Genomic DNA, 18552 nt, shown 5'->3' on the forward strand with positions numbered 1-18552 from the left:
AATCATGTTAATTGCATCAGTAACATCTGTCCATGCAGTCTTGACTCCTGATTCGGAGGTAGCATCTTCTAGGTGATCAAAAAGCTTCTCTTGCAGAATGGAATCTGCAGTCTTAAGGAATTATTCAATCTTCTAACCTTCCATACTTTGTTGGTCTTCAGCATCAAGTTTTCCAAATTTACTTTCAAACTCATGGTATAAAGCTGTTGTATTTGAACCTTTGTTGGGTTTCTCAACCCAATTAGTAAAACTTTTCTTTGTCATTAGGCCAGAGTCTTCTAACAAGAAATCTTCGCGTAGGGCTTTTTTGAATGCAGCCCAATCCGCATCTTGCTAAGAAAGACCATGGATTCTTCCTTGAAGACCATGCTTGGCTAGTCTGGCAAAATAACAACTCCATGCGTGTTGTGGTACACCAAAGAAGAGTATTTTCTCAACATACAAGCAAATGAAAATAGAGACATTTTGACCATTAAATTGTTTTAATTCTCACCTAACTTCCTCTAGGACCCTAATAGCTGTAGAATCAATCTTCTCTTCGTCTTGCCTTTGTTGTTGTTGTTGTAACATTTGGATTTGTTGTTGTCGAGTTTGCTGCAGTATGCACACCAATTGTTCTAGAGTATCTCCTGAAGAATCCCCCCATCTTGGAGTTCTCTTACACCAACCCTCACGTTGGGTTCACCAATGTCACAGCGCATAGGGTTTAAAGTCACCACATTGGTTTGGTAAGAAAATTGGACAAGATAGATGGGGATGTGCCTTCAAGAGATAAGTAGATTACAGTGAATGTTTAAAGGTTCAAGAGGTACTTCTCACGGTCAATCACAGGGGTTTGAGCGAGAAGAATGTATGTAGGTTCACGAGCTTAGACTTCGGAGATGGTAGAGATAAGAAAAGGGTTGAAGGTTTCAAGCCAAGTTCTTGAAGATGTTAATAGAGCTTCCAATTGCATGTTCTTAGCAAAGATCACAAGAGTATTATCTCATAAGTTCTAACTCAAATCAAGCTTGTTTTCTTGATTGTAAGAGCAATCACAAATTATAAAATCAAGTATAATATGCTGCCACGTATCATAAACAACTCTGCATCCCATCATTTATACATGATACCATAGCACGAATCAACTTTGCATGATTACATTCAATGTAGATTGTTAGGGACAAAAGCTTATGAGTCAATTACAAGGCTTGTAGGGCAAAGAGACTTGCTTCAAGAGAGCTTGAAATTGATTTCCTGATAAGGATAAGTTACCACAGCCAAGAAATAAGAGAAAAAGCTCCTCCTAATTAAACTCAAAGCATCTATGAATGATCTACAAACATTGCCCTGCCATAGGGGCGCATAATACTTGTATATTTTGACAAGATATCCTTTGTAGAGTAAGAAATGAATTAAAAGAACATTGCTGTAGCTAAATCTCTAAATATGGCTGAAGATATAAGCCCCAAATCAGCCCAAATATATTTCAGAATACGCCTTTGATGATAGCATAAACTTCCCCTAATACGGTGTCGGTGCGTTTGGTGTTGAGAGTCAAAACCACAGGGGTAAGAGACATTAGGGTGAAGGTAGATTCATGGAGAGGAGTAGACAAAAGAGAAGGGGTTTGAAAAAATTGAAGACGCAGAAAAATACTCCCAAAAAGAATTAGAAAATGTAGAAGAATACTAACAGAGATGAATCCTGCCAGTTTATTTCTGCATTATGAGAAGATAAAACTCTAATAGAAAAAAATGTGTATTAAATAATATCTTCCTCTATGCTGCTCAAATCGCCAATCTGATGCTTCCATTGGCTCCAAAAGGGGGGTAAAATACCATGACACATTGTCAAAATTCTGCCAGATCACTCCTTCATCTTCCACTTCGGAGTGCTGTTCACTACCTGAAAACATCGATCGTGCATCGGACGATTTTGTCAATCTCTCTTTTTACATAAAATCATCTCAAATTGACTGAAAGCTATATGCTTTCTTTTACATGTCATCCTAATCTAGAAGTTGTCTATAGTTTTATGGATTTTTACAAGAGATAATATCTAGAATATAAAAAATTATCTAAAACTTATCCAAAAATCTAATATTTTTGAACCACATACACTAATACTAATGTCTAAAATGACATTGGCTCTCTAAATCAATAAGAAAGCCACACTCTAGATTTTTTTACATGGTGTGCGCGTAGCAGTACGACATCCACCCCCTCCTAACCTGCACATCTGAAGGGGATGCAGTGGCAATGGAGAAGGAGAAGAGGAAGATGGAGGAGAGAAGAGCACACACAATGTAGGTGTTGTCCAACTGGACTGACAGCCTTATTGCACTATCATATTATATATGAATAAAGAATGGGAGGTCATAGTGTATACGGGGAGGTCCATAGACATTTTACCCCAACAACCTCCCACTAAAAGGTCAATGTGGCTAGGGAGGGAAAACAAAGAAAAGAAAAGAAAAGACAAGGTGAGGAATCATGACATCTCATGCAATGCCCAATCGAAAAGCGAGCTGTGCAAGAAGTCCCGGGAACCTCTGTAGAAGAAGAGTCAAGCATCCTCGAGTCGATGACATCTAGGAGGTAACCAATCCCTCAGCTCCGTACAATGGAGCAATCTAAGAATGCTTCTCATGAAGCAAGCAGAACTCATCAGTGCACGGCTATAAAGGTTTATACTCTCGGATGCTTCTTGAGCAAAGAATAGAGCTCAATTCTTGGTTCATTGTCATTTTCTTTGCAGCTGGCATTCACTTGACAAGGTTTATGCCCCGTGCTACTCATTATGGGACTAATGTCTAATATGGATGCTTTTGGGTTTGGCTGCATTATGGCATATGTTTAGGCTTGAATCAACTTGCATTTGAGAATTTTGTGGAGTAGTTTGCATTTGGTTGGCTTATCACTTATGCAGCTTGGATGCTATTTGGCCCTTAATGCCCCAATTATGGATATTGAATTTACTTGGATACAGCTACATGTTTGAGCAGTGCTTGCTCCATTGTCTTGGCAGTTGGTTATTGAGCTTTCATTGCTCATTGATGCTTGGTTCTTTGTGGGTTACTCCTTGATCAATGGACTTCTTGATAGTGCTTGGGTTTAGCAGTTATGGCTTTGTTGCTTCTATGTTGCCTAGCTTCTATGCTAGTTGGGTTGCTTTTGCCCATACAGGTCAAATAGCAGTTGCTCTTGATGCTTACCCGGCTATGCACTTTGTCTACTATCATGTACTTTATAGAGCCACTGATTTGGATGTTGTTATACAGATACTTGGGCTTCTCTTGGAGCTTGACCATTGCAGGATCTTATGACACTTACCAGTCTTGCATTGACTTGGATGCTACTATGTGGTCTAATGTACTACAAAGTCATGTTTGCCATTATGGTTATGGGTTGATTTCATGGCTGAATACCATATGCTCTTATGACAAATGTCTTATGCTTTACCGTACTGTGGTTGGTTATGTTATGCAGTTGGCTACGACTCTTCTTCATGTGGGAGCTTTTGCATCCTTGGTTGATGCCCTTATGTTCTCCCGTCTATTGAGGTTTCATGAGCCTTTGTAGCATGCTTCTACCACTAATGTACTTTCAGATGATTGTCTTTATGAGCAGGTTCCCTCAGTTGGGATAGCCCTCGACTGCTTGAGCTTCGTGGATGCTATGGATAGCCCTATTCATGATGACTTGGATTCCTTGTCGTCTTTTACATATTCTTCTTCTACAGATGTATGCTTCCATTGTGGGAAGTTTGGGTATGTTAAAAGAAAATGTTTCAGATGGATTAGAGAGCAGTAGAGACAGAGATGGACTTGATATGAGTAGAGATTCAGAGATACAAAAGATGCAGCGGGTGTTACCACTGTTACTCGTGGAGCAGTTGAGCATATACTCCTGTCATCTAGTTTTCCTACAACTTTCTTACTCAGTGATACGGCCTATGCCTCAGATTGGCTATTGGATTCTATGGCATCTTGTCATGTTACTCGACATAGAGCATGGTTCTCTACTTACAAGGAGTTTGATGGATGCATTTCTTTGGGCCTTGAGCAGACTTATGCTATTCTTGGTATATGAGACATATACCTAGCTTTGCCTAATGGGGCTTCTCTTATGATTAGGGATATTTTACATCTTCCCATGCTCAGTAAGAGCTTGATTTCTGTCAGTCACTTTCATGATGCAGGTTACTCTATTTCTCTTTAGGATAGGTCATGGAAGATCTGTCGTGGTTGCTTGGTTTTGGTCAAAGGTTCTAGAGTTGGTTCTCATTACCCAGTGCATGTCTCTCATGTGGGAGATTCTATGGTTGCAGTTATTCGGATACCACATGCATTTTTACGGCATTATCACCTAGGCCATATGCACCATAGAGAGATGGAGATCTTGTCTCGTTCAGACTTATTGTTGCCTCCTATGTCACTTATAGATCTTGATGCTTGCCCTGATTGTACTCTTGGTCCTTGCAGGGCCCACTTGGCTTATGGCAATCGTACAAGGCATGCTCCTCTAGATCTTGTCCATTGTGTAGTATATGGACCTATGCCTTCCCAATCACTTGGTGGAGAGTCATACTTTGTGGCCTTTGTTGATCATGCTACCCACCGTGTTTGGGATTTTCCCTTGGTGCAGATTGAGGATGCTACAGTTATGCTTAACAGGTTTATGGATTCTGCTGGTAGCAGGCCTAGGTGCTTGTAGATGGATTATGAGAGTCATGCTCTCTCTCCCAGCTTTCAAACCTCTTGTCAGCAATATGGCATTGATTTCTTATGCCCATGGTATTATGGGATTGCTCATGGAATATGTATGACCTTACATGCAAAGGTTACTTCTATTCTTACCACAGTTGGATTGTCTTATGGCTTTTGGACTGAGGCCCTTATGACGATAGTCTATTTGGTTAATAGGACATCGTGCTTGACCTTGGATCGTATTACACCCCATGAGGCATGGAGTGGCATGCAGCCCTCCTATGATTACTTGATGATGTTTGGCTGCCATGCATCTATATGTATGCCATATGAGCCTATATCACATAGATGTATTCTCCTTGGTTATGGAGATGGTGACTTTAAGGCCTACATATTATGGGATTTGGATGCCTAGTAGGTCATACGCAGTCGTCATGCTGTTTTCTATGAGACACAGACACCTCTCAGGCCTCTTGATGAGCATTTAGTACGCTTTATGGATGATTTTACAGCAGCTACCATACCATGCCATTACAGCAAGTTGTTTATGCTAAAAATGAGGCACTTATTGGCCCATATGATGTAGCTATGCATAACAGCTAGGGTCAAGATGTTGGTGGTCAGTTGCTAGATCCCTTGCAGGCTCATGAGAACCGTTTTCTTGTAGTTTTGTAAGCTGGATAGCCAGCCATATGTCAGTCTTCCGCTTCGCTGAGGCCACATGTAGTCTTGAGACCCCATCCAGGTTTGAGCCATCTCCATCCGATTGCTCATCATATCCTAAGTCTTAATATGGTGCCTCCGTTTCATCAGTGACTAAGGCTCAATTGTATCTCAAGTTTAAGTTGTGCACTTTGGTCCATCGCCACTTAGGGTCATTTAAGAGATTTTGGAGAGGTTTAAGGCTAGCAGCTAGGTTGTCTGCTAGCTTGTTTGTCAGAGGGTCTAGGTAGTCTAGGTATTCCAGTGGGTTTTATCTCCATCCTAGGAGTGACTGGCTTAACATCATTAGGTGCTGAGAGACCAAGTGGGGATCCTCTCCCAAAGAAGTTTGGCGACCTATTTGCTAGGTAAGGTTGCGAATAAAGAAGTCTCCTTGGCAGTTAGCAATGCATGGCATCGTGGCGGAGAACCTATCGCAATTTGCACAAGGTCGAGACCTAGGATCCTAACACTTGACTGGCAGGTGGTTTCTGCCATAATACACACATTGAATGTGAGGACATGTTGGCCTTCTCATCATCTCCTATAGTTTGGCTAGCTCCATCTTCATCTCTGCCAGTTTCTGACTTGGATCTATGCCCTTTCCCTTATCCTGAGTACTTGGGCCTGATCTTTTGCTTAGTGCTAAAGTTTTTTTGGAGTTTCCAGGATTAGTCCGAGCTCCTGGAGCTTCTCTCCTTAAGCTGCTCATCTACTCTAATGGTCTCTTCAAAGACCTTGATTAGCATGTCTTGTTGCAAGCTTGAGTTGCTTGCCAAGGCCTTGTAGAGTCCTTCACCCTGTATCCCATTGATGAAGACTATAGACACCGCTCTCTCCGTGGGTTGTTCGGTCATTGGGATTCTCTTAAAGAGACTCCTCACATGGGTCACATAATCCTTGATGTCTTTCTTTTCTCTATGTTTCATGTTCATGAGTTGCACAATCAACTTGTCTAAGTACCCAGCCTCCAAGAATATCCTAATTAAGAGATTCTTGAGGTCATTGAAGTCATTGCACTCTATAACATCTAGGTTGGTGTACCAAGTCCTTGTCACCTAAACATAAGCAAAAGGCTTGCAATCGCTGAGCGAGATCGGTGAGGCCGTTGGCTTCACAAACCTGCTTGAACTGCTCCACGGATTTGTAAGAGTTATCGTCTAGTTGGTATTTATCTAGTTACTTTGCGACTACATGGATTTTAGAGTGGCTCTTAGAGCCCTGAGTAACCCCTAATCATGCAAGCAATGAGGTTGCCATTGCAGTGGCACTTCTCTTGGCGGAAGCATTGTCTAGCAGTTGCTTCATGAGAAGCCCACTCAATGTAAGATCTCCTTCTAACACTCTTTCCCTCTTGGCATCGGGGCTTGTCCTATTCCTGTTTGCTAGCGCTAGCACCCTCTGAACTAGTCCTAGGGCCAAAAAGTGGCCCCTATCTAGGGGGTGTCAAGGGGACTAGCAAGCCCCTTGACAGGGGTTTGGAGTTAACACCCTTGACTGACGATAAATGAAATATCCCCTGTCGAACTAGGAAATATTTATAATATGGTCAGACATGCTAACTAGACTACCTTCTTGGGCTATAAAAGGAAGAATGCTCTAAAGCCATCGTCAATCTATCTTTCACCCAGTCAAAGTTTTTCTAGCTACCCTTAAGCTCTTAATCTATCATCTGTTTGGATTGCCATCTAAGCTTCATATTGGAAGCGCATGGATGGAGAGAGTCATCTTTGTATTAGGTTGTTTGAAATTAAAGTAGTCTCTATTCTTCTCATATTTGTTGTGTATTCTCTATTCCTTGCTCAGATTCTATCCACTGTGCTATGTAATTTTTACATAAAATACCTCACATTACCTAAGGAATCGCAGGGTATGGAGCCACAAACATATGAATGCACAAGAGCCAAAGGCTCACCCACATGTATAGAATCAGAATTTTTATGTAAATTATGAGTCTATTGACCATAAACACAGTGATTATAAAAATCAAAACAAGAGCAATCCAAGGGTGGGAGATACTACAAATGGGTCAATACTTTCATTCCTTTCAAAGACATGTGCCCAATGTGACGATGCCATATAGATACATACAAATGAGCAATCACAATCAATGCATGGTCAATAGATCCAAGAGCAAGCAAAGGGTAGAGGCTATCAACATTGGCATCTCTAGCTAAAGCAAGATTACCACATGTGATCTTTCATGAAAAATCACTAAAATATACATGGTACTTGTCACCATCCAACTCTCCAATTGAAATAAGGCTTTTTGTCAAAGTTAAGGCATGATGTACATCATGAAGTACAAACAAAGCATCAATACCAAACTATAGTCTAATAATACCTATGCTAGTGACATCCAATGTAGTGTCATCTCCCAATCTAACAAATCCTTTAACAATATGGTAGCTATGAAGCCAATGATGATGTGAGATAACATGGAAGGAAGTACCTAAATCAAGAAGCCAACAGTGAGACTAAGCGAATGGTACATCAGCCAATTGAGTAGCATCAAGAGATGAAGCTGTAAGAATGTAGTCTTCAAAACTATACTCCAATATGTTTATCTACTCTATCTTCACACCATACTTAGCTACAATCTCAATGGACTTTATGATGGGTGCATTTCACAACCTTTTATTCTTTCCATGTGAACCTTCTCTTAGAATTAGCTAAGATATATATAGCTTTGGGGTGCATAGTTTAAGCCTTATGTAGAAATCAATGTTTGTAAATGCTTGCACATTTCTAGCAATAAGAGTGACTTATTTTTCCTTAGGAAATTCCTTTTTAGAGGTAATCCTCTTTGGAAATATTTATTTACAATAATTCTAGCATTAGGCTTGGATGGATAATTCTAGCATGAGACTCTCCTTATATTTAAGGAAATGGTGGCAAGTATATAAGGAAGTCAACATGAGGGCAAGGGGATATGAAGACACCTCCTATAAAAAGTGAAAACCTGTTAGTCACTTAAGGCCCAGATATTTGAAAATAAAAGAAGAAGGTAGGGTGAAGCTTGGATACACATGTCTTTATTTTAAGAAAATACTCCAATAACTCTCCCATGCGATGCATACATTTGATTTTCTTTTTCTTATCTCTTATATTTCTCTTTTTTTACGCATCTCACTTTCTTGAGCTTATTATTAAATTAACCATGATATTCTCCTTTTTCTCTATACTACCTAGATTTATTTTTAATATTTTGAGCTTTATAAATGGTGCATACATGGAAAAAGATTTGGGCCACCAAAAGAAGAAAAGGAAACAATTTATTTATGTACTAAATGATTCCTAACAAAGCTATGATGTCTACAATAATGACATGTCAAAGAGAACTTATGACCATGGGAATTGCTACAAGATTTTCCACGAGATTGAGACTTGCCCCTATTGGGTTGCAAGTCTCTACCATGGTTATTATATAATTTCTACCATTTTTACCTCTAATATCAATGTATGAAAAGTATGGGATATCAATATTCTTTATATTTACTTCTTCTATTATGTAATATTTCCACACAATAAAAGTTAGTTGGTTAGTTTGAAAGTTAGTTAGTCAATTAATAAGTTAGTAAGATTACTAACTAAAGACTAACTAAGGTAAAAACTAACTAACATTAATTATTAATAATTTTTATTTAATTCAAAATATTTTACTTAGAAAAATCGAGAGTCATAAATCCGATATTTTTCTCGGATTGAAAAGGACTGTAGCCACCTTTCACGTGAATTACAACGTGAACGAGACTTATGAGTTATATTAATCACTAGGTTAATGTGTATAGTTTGGATGGTCCAAAAATATTAGATTTTGGGCAAAACTAGTATATTTTAGATATATCCTTAAAAAAAAAGATATGGAGATTTTTAGAATTGGATGTCATTTAAAAGAAAAAACAAGTGATATTTTAGTTAGTTTGGAGATTTTATAAAAAGAAAAAAATAAAGAGAGGATTTGCGAAATCGCGTGCGCCGCGATCGCAGTACACAGGTAGTGGATAGCACTTTGAACAGAGAAAAGAATAAGGAGTGAACTAAGAGCTTTCTAATCAAGTGTCTTGGGGTTTTACTCCCCTTTCGAGGCCAATGGAACCATCCGATTTATGATCTGAGCATCAGATCACTGATCTTTCCAAGATCCCCCCTCCACAAAGAGCTCCACTTCTCAACCACAAGCCCTCTTCTCTAATTCACTATAAATACGAGGTATGGGAGAGACATAAGAAAGCATAAGGAGACCCCGAGAGGCTACACTACCATGTGTTCAGGAATTTGTGCCCCTTCCGGCTCTTTCAGTGGCAATTCAAGCAGGGGCGAATTGGGCTCTCTGTGCTGTTCTTCCTCGAATTCTTGCTCAAAGTCTGGCCCCTCTTTCGTGGCTTGCTCTACCGCCGGCTGGTCTTCAGAGTGGTGGTTATTGCACTTGTCCTTCAAAACCTAGTTCCCTGAGCTCGTCAATGGAAAGGTCGGCTTGCCGTAGGTAACTGTATTATTGTGCCACAATAATACCTGTGCCGGTTGTTGGAAGGGTGTGTTCTTGAAGGCCGTATCTCAAGGCACGAGATGTCAAATCTAACTTCCTCTTCATCCTTTCCATTGAGACCTCGCCTTCAACTTGGGTGACATTCAGCATCGTGCTCAAGAAGGCTTGTCTCTGAGTGTCTGAGCACACTTTGGCAGCCTCTGCTCTTGATTCTGCAAACACCTGCCTGATTTAAGAAACCTGAAAATTCAGGTTGACCCTAGTGGGTTCGGTCGAAATACTTATGTTGCGATGTAGACTCAGTGGGGCCTAAGTGACAAACCTCGTGATGTTCCAAGGGAGCATCGGACAGCGTCATTTCGAAAACCTACTGATGGACTACATAAAGGTGTGCCTTGGAATGAGCATGGCGGACACCTCAAAGTTGGTATCAGAGTGCACTTTAGTATAGAATACGACATAAGCTTAAGAAATTATTTGAGTATCAAACTCTAATATCAATAGTATATAAATTTTGTAAAGTTTAACTTGGAAATTGTTGAAAAATTTCTAGAATTTTGCACCCATAATAAATTTCAACCAAGAGAAAAGGAATATTTTGAAGCAAATCAAACCTCTGAAATTTTATGGGAAAGGTGAGGATGTGGAAGCCGATGCAGTAATTTGGATTGAATCCATGGAAGATTATTTTACTGTTGTCATTAGGAGAAATATGGACTCTCTTTTTTGCCCCTTAAGGGGTTTCTCTCACCTCTCTCTCTCTAAAAAGAGATTTCAAAATAATATTAGAATAAGAGATCTTTTACAATCAAGAAAATCTTGTATTTGTATTTTCAATAGATTTCACCTATTATTTTATTCTCAAACTGTAGGATAAGGTCACTTTTTCTCAAAATCCTCATAACTAAAAAAATACAATTCTATTTTTTGTAAAAATGAAGCCAATCATTAATATATGACTCTTTAATGCCCTCATGACTTTTCAACATGAAAATGTATTAGAATCATTCTCATTCTTGCTTCTTAAAAGGGCTGAAGTTAAAAAACGATATAAAATGACGTACACATCATATTTTAAGATTATTTTTTACCCAGAGACACCTTTTTGACTTGAGAGTTTCCTTGTAAATTTTCATTGTTTTTGGATAAGTATATGCCTATTTTTGGGCATTTCTTCATTTCCTCTCAAAGCTCTAGTTTTGCCCGAAATTTTGTGTATTCTTCTCCTTCCCTCCAGAATATGGTTTCTTGCATACAAATTTTTCTGAAGCAATACTCAGTACTATCTACAACACTCTCTACCCTGCTATAAGCAATCTCAAGAGTGGTTTGGATAGCATTTGCTGAAATAAAATAGCATCTATCTAACAACACTCTCTACCCTACTACAAGCAATCTCCCTCTTCAGTATTGTGCTATAAGATATCTTTCTCTTCAACACTCTATACTACAAGCAATCAAGTGATAATGAAGGTATCTTTATTTTTTAAATCTCTGTGATGTTATTATTCTTCATAGTTGTTGTTTAATCCTTAAGTGTCAATTCATAGAGAGAGAGGGGGGGAAAGAGAGAGAGAGAGAGAGAGAGAGAGAGAGAGAGAGAGAGAGAGAGAGAGAGAGAGAGAGAGAGAGAGAGAGAGAGAGAGAGAGAGAGAGAGAGAGAGAGAGAGGAAAAGAGGGAGAAGGGAGGGCGGAAGAGAGAGGACTATGTGAGATGAACTAAGAAAATTAGTGATAGAGTGACAGAGAGTAAATTAGGGTAGAAGATAAGATGATGTTATTGTTCTCCACTAGCCAAGCTTCTGTATAAATGTGTTTAAATATCTTTGATCAATTCTTCTTGAGAGAGAGAGAGAGAGAGAGAGAGAGAGAGAGAGAGAGAGAGAGAGAGAGAGAGAGAGAGAGAGAGAGAGAGAGAGAGAGAGAGAGAGAGAGAACATTTTGGATATAGAAGATAAGATTAGATGCTAATTAGAGATAGATTAAAAGCTAAGATTACAGGAAGATTAGGGGTTTATTAGGGTCTATCATGACTGAAATCAAGAGAAAGAGACAAGATCCAACTAGGTTTAAAAAAACACAGATATAGTGAATCAAAGGGGTGTAATTGTGTGATTTGAGCCAATCCAAAATTAGCTGCATGGTGCTAGATTGATGCTGACCTGTTGCTCCCAGATATTTAGACGTTCTTGCTATTGATAAAAAAATTGGCATCGACTCCTTAGCTTACTATTAATCAAAGGGGTGTAATTGTGTAATGTTAAAATTGGCATATATTTTTCTTTACAGGATGTAGGTGCAGGACGTACCAAGAGAAAGAGAGATATTCACTTTCAATTGGAGGATGAATATTGTAATATTTCCGCAACAAAATATTAAAGACTTTAGACCTCGCGCAAAAGTGTTTCAAAGTAATCTCCCACAATGGAAAAACCTTGGGCTAAGTGCTCCTTCCGCGTGCATCAACAAACACCAGCCCCGCGCCGTGTATAGGAAGCCATGCTCCAAATCCATAGGCCTCCGTGGGAACACCCCTTCATGGGACAAAAATATAATGAATTAAGTGTAAAATTTTTTATTAAACCCCCTCCCCTTTAGCCGTTGCATGGCGTGGAGAGGGAGTATCAGTAATGTCATGGAGGGACATGGGGGAGGGAGGCATGCAATTGCCACTTGTGTGGCCACTCCCCCCGCCCCCCCCCCCCCCCCCCCCCCCCCCCCCCCCTTCACCCCATATAAACCCCCCTCCCAAGCTTGAGGGAGGGAGGAGGAAGGATTGTGCTACTACCCACTACCCTGTGGAGCTGCCCGCCGCTGCCAGGACTGCTGCGTCGCCGCCTGCTCCTGCGCCACCACCATCATCATCATCATCATCATCATCATCATTGTCTTCATCGTCGTCATCTCCCTCATCGTCATCTTCACCATCATTATCCTCTCCACATCATCTCTGTGGTTATTCCAGAAGTTTGGAAGCTTCTAGGCCTAGTTCACCTCGTGCCTCCGATTTTTCTTGAAACCGTATCTTGCAAGGCCCAATTTTTGCATAGGGAAGAAATCTCGGGCAGTAGGGAGTTTGGAAATCGGATAAAGGGCAAGGAGAGTTCGCGGAGTCGAAGTCTATTGTATCAATGGCTCCTAAGCAAAAGTCGAGAGGAGCGCACATGGGAGCTTCCACCCCGAGTACAAGAGTGGACAATGCCCCAATTATTAATGCCCAGATTCCAAAAATATTTCCGCATGGAAAAGATGCATAAAGCATGTTTTAAATCGGCGTAAGGAAACCTAAAATGCATTGGAAAATCTATATATACTTGTTTGATTTACAAGTTTAGTTGCATGACTAGCACTTGCATTGCTTGCATTTTCATGGTCAAGGGTGTTAGATATGATCAATGCCCCACCGTCATTAGGTGCTACCAATGATCCATGGTGCTCAAAGTTGTAAGGCCCCCATTATGAGGAGAAGCCAAATGTGAGCCCGGACATTGGTTGAGTCCTGAATTGTATATCAGATGAGGTCTATGTGACCGGATGGCAAAAAGGTGACCATTGTGGGTCTAATCTTTGGGTTAGATGAAATGGTTAAGCTTGTAGCAACTCGAGGCGCATTGCATCGAGTTGCGGGGGCCCGATGGTAAAGGGAATATTCCCTGGCCGACTAGTGGAGGCTCATATGGTAGGTCAGCAGGCCGACCTAACGACCTTCGCGGGCTATAAAAGCTAAACCCCTTCGCAGCCATCTTACACTCATCTTTCACCCAGTCAGAGTTGTTGTTCCAGCTAGCCTTAAGCTCTTCATCTATCTTCTGTCTAGATCGCCAGCTAAGCTTCACATAGTGGAAGTGCACGGGTGGACAGAGCCATCTTTGTATCAGTTGTTTGGAGTTAAAGAATTTACTGATTCTCCTCTTATCTGTTGTGTACTCTCTATCTCTTTCTCAGATTCTGTTCGCTGCGCCGTGTAATATTTTACACGGTATCAGAGCCCAGGGGGCTCTAGAGATCGGAGAGTGTGCAAGAGGCAAAGGCTTCAACAGCAAAGAGAAACTATGTCGACTTTCGGAAGCGGTTCTGGCGCATTAGGAAGCGGTGCAGGAGGTGGTGTTGCTGTACCGGCTATTCAAACACTGAGGATTCGTCCACCAACCTTCAGCGAAGGCAAGTTAGATGGTACAGATCCTTTAAATGATCTAAGTGGTCTTCCCCTTGATCCTGATTTGATCAAGGCTAACATTGTTCTATTGTTTCAACTCCTATGGCAAGCTATGCGCAACATTAATGAGTCTACAGATTTTAAGTGTGATGATATAACATCTAGAGAGAACAAGAGTTTTGAGGAACCTGGACTTGATTCGTAGGAGTAGGGGCATAGTTGATGTTTGCCTCTCTCTCTACATCTCTCGTGTCTCTGGCTCCACTTATGATCGAGACTCGTCGCAATACTCAGCTTTGGTGCCATTGTGGAGAACTTTGCCAAGATCTTCTTCTTCTTCAGCTCCACTTTTCTCATTCTCCTCCCTTCTCTCTCTCTCTCTCTCTCTCTCTCTTCCTCTACCTTTCTTTCTATGATTATCCCTCCTCTCTCTCATCCACCTTCCCATTCTCCCTCTCCCTCTCTCTCCTTCTTCTTCTTCTCTTCTTCTCCTTCTCTCTCTCCCGCTTCTTCCTCTTCTTCTTTCCTTCTCTCTCTCCCTCTTCTTCTTTCTCTTCTCTTCTTCTCCTCTCTCTCTCTCCCTCTTCATCTTCTTCTCTTCTTCTCCTTCTCCCTCTTCTTTTTCTTCTTCTTCTTCTCTTCTCTCCCTATTCTCCTCCTCCTCCTCCTTCTCCTTCTCCCTTTATTTTTTTTTTCTTCTTCTCTTCTTCTTCTCCTTCTTCTTCTTTTTCTTCTTCTCCTCTCTCTCCCTCTTCTTCTTCTCCTTCACGGCCAGAGGGGGGGGATGCTGTAATCACGAGGGGGGGGGGGGGGGCGTGCTGCAATCAGAGGGGGGGGGCGCTGTGTCCAGACGGAGGGGGAGGGCTTGCTGCCTATCATCGTGGAGGGGGGTCACTGTCCCCTTATAATGGGGGAGGAAGGGAGGTATGGGGGGGAGGAGATGGCTGTTAACGGCCACCACCCCTCCCACCTGGGGGGCTGCATGCCCCCCCTCTAATCATTACTCACAGACGCACTCTCTCTCTCCCTGCCATGTAGTCGGCAGAGGGAGAGTAAAAAAATTTGAATTAATTTAAAAAAAAATTCTTAAGGGAGGGGGGTTTTGCATGGGAAAGGCAATGGGGCACCAGGGGGGGGCATAACATAAAGAGACAGTTGCTAAATTTCATAAGTCCATGGTGGAGGCATGGACTACAAATAGTAAAACACACTACATGGTCAGTATTGTCACCATTTAAAAAAAATTATCATTTCAAATTATTTTATGTTTCTAATCTCTCTTCTTGTGCAGCATATACTTGAAGCACATGGTCCATACTTTGCAGATCAAGGAAGTTTGGCAGTATGATCAACTCAAGGCATGGAGCAATCTCATTGGCAAGCTCATTGTACTTTTCAAAAGGCAATGATCATGAAGGCAACATTAATGATTCCAATTCTATAGAGGCAATTATTATAATGGTGGTATAGGAGATTAGAGATATGATACGAGGAAAAAAAGAAGAAGTCCAAAACCTCTCAAGCAGAATTTATAAGTAGGGAAATATATGAAGTGAGAAAAACAAGATATCAAAACAACACAACTAGACAATGCCACGTAGAATGGTTGGCAATCCAAGAGAGAGATGGCAAGAAATGGAGACCTAGATAAAGATAATACTTTTGATGCATTTAGAGTCCACGAGAGAGCATAGGTACCCAGGATATGACACATCAATAATTCTATCTTTAACATGAGATGTCTTGCAAATTTTGTTTAAAATTTCGAAGGTTTGTCACTATGTTTTTCAAAGTCTATTTTGAACTATGTTTTTTAATTTTAAAGTTTATTTACACCATAGTAAGTTTAAAAGTTTCATACATAAGTCAAGTCTCTCCTTTCATTTTTTCCCATTACTCTTCACTCTACCCTTCATCTTTCTATCCTTCATTATCACAACCATGGCACGTTCCAAGCTTCCTATCAAGAAGGTGCCTACAAGAGCAAGAGCTCAACACTCTTCCGAATCTAGTGAGCATATTGTGAGTGACAAAGGTCCCTTGGCACGGTGGCCCTACTGCAGCTAATAATGATGGTGCTACTGTGTCCAACAATGGTGGCCCTAGTGTGGTCAATAATGATGGTTCGCCCTTGTCCAGAAATGGTGGTCCATGTGCTCCAGTTGCTCCACCTCCCACTACTACTCCTGTTGGTACTACACGTCCTCCAACACATAAGAAGTGAAGATGGAGACCAGGCACAGTTGCGCTACGTGAGATAAGGAAATTCTAGAAGAATGCCAACTTGATTATTCCTAAGGCACCATTCTCTAGGTTGGTGTGAGAAATACTGCAAGATCTGCAGTTAGGGGATCATCACAAGTTCTTTTCAAGGAACCAGGCAAGGAATGTGGGGCGATGGTCAAGCAAAGCCTTGCTTGCTCTCCAAGAAGCAGCTAAAATTTACTTGATTGATCTAATGGGCGATTCTCAAGTTTTAGCCATTCATGCCTGATGTATCACTATCAAGCCCATAGATATGGTTCTTGTTCATAGAATCCGCAACAACAAGGATGCATTTAACCTTAATGTCAACAATATGCTTTGAAAAGCTACCTTGTAATTGAATCTATGTTTTTAGCTCGGGTTTGGTTGTAGATTGTGAGGAGCTTAGTTTTGGTTTATCTTTCAAGTAGACCTTCAAGTATTTGATAGTAGTGGTCTACAAAATGGAGCTAAATTTTGCCTTGCTCTAGTTGTACTTCGTGCAATGCACTATCTATCGTGTATTTCATGGTTTTATAATACCAAATCTGATATTTGATCTTCTATTTTGCCATGATTTGCATTGTGTGTATTTTCAAGTTTTTAATTTTGAAAGTAGTTTTGTTAAGGATAAATTCAATGCGTAATCACACACACATTAGTGATTAGTTGTATATGGGCCGATGCACTATATCTTTACTGTATTTAGCGATTTGGCAACACTATATCCGATATGCAATATTCCATTTGACCCATGACTTATTTTTTGTTAATTTTTAAGTTTATAATATTTCACATAGTTTGGTTGACAACACATTTAATATAGAGTTGCATACACTCGGTGCGGTGGTGAGTTTTTCCGTTATCAGCGAAGTATAATCCAATTAATGCATTTTCAACATAGTTTGGTTGACAACACATTTAATATAGAGTTGCATACACTCGGTGCGGTGGTGAGTTTTTCCGTTATCAGCGAAGTATAATCCAATTAATGCATTTTCAAAAAATGATTGAACCATCAATTTTATAAATCGAAATCTAGTGAAAATTCACCCACATGCCAAGCATCATGAAAACTCATGGATATTAAAAAAATTGGCTCCATCAAAAGTCTTTGGGACACCTGTTTAGAGGCTTGCGTTTGGGGCCCTGAATCTGGGGATTTAGGGCCCCTAACACTAGCCTCCGAACAGGTGTCCTAGAGACTTCTGATGAGGCCTTTTTTTTTTGGTAGTTGATGTACCCTAAAGAAGTCCATAGGTAAAATTTCATGTCAATCGGATCATTGGTCATATTTTTCAAAAGCCTGGATACATTAATTCAGGTTTAAGGGTTTTTTGAAAGTTTTGCTACAAGTTTAAAGTCTCACCTCATTTTACACATTTCACTTTTGAGTTTTGGGTTTTCTCTCCTAGAAGACATGACATGCACCAAGTTAGTGGCCCGGAGACACCCCCCTAGAAATCCTATGCAGAAGCCACCTCCCCCAACTCCTCCACCACCACCACCACCACACCAGCATCTCAAGCATCAGGCATAGTGGCTCTTCGTGAGATCCACCATTACTAGAAGACCACACACCTCCTAATACCAAAGGCTCCATTCTAGAAGCTAGTGCATGAGATTATGGACAACATACTCATTAAGAACAACATGAGGCACTACCGAGATAGAACACGCTTGCAACACCCGATTGCTAGACTGCCCAAGCCCTCCTTGCACTACAAGAAACTACTGAAGCTTACGTCATTAGCTTGTTTGGAGACTTGGTCTATGCAGCAGTACATGCAAGGAGAGTCACCATCACCAATAGGGATTTGCAGATAGTGAGATTCTTCCGGCGCGATGGAAGGATAGTCCTCGTAGAGATCAACAATGATAGGGGTATACTACCAAAACATATATGGAATGTAGCTTCCAAATAGATTTTGTAAAACCCTAGTTGTAATGGATCCCATATAAAATGTTATGAATATGAATATAAAATTTTTGGCACGTCTTATTTTTTTTAATTCACTTATTATTTATTTTATTTATGTCTTTGAGTTATTGTTACATGCGTTCGAACGAATACATATTGTGCACAAACTCAATAAAGCACTATGTATTAAATTTAGGTACGAATCGTGTTGTGTATAAATTCGATAAATAAACGTAATATTTAAGTAAAAAACAATAATAAATGATGCGTATGACAAACTACATTGCACGCAAATCCAACAAATATCGGTTTTCATTACTTCAAGAGAAGATTACAAATTACATTACATT

This window comes from Lygodium microphyllum, chromosome 3 (assembly GCF_053477565.2).
Source record: "Lygodium microphyllum isolate KBCC chromosome 3, Lygodium_microphyllum_v1.1.10, whole genome shotgun sequence".
Classification (NCBI taxonomy): domain Eukaryota; kingdom Viridiplantae; phylum Streptophyta; class Polypodiopsida; order Schizaeales; family Lygodiaceae; genus Lygodium; species Lygodium microphyllum.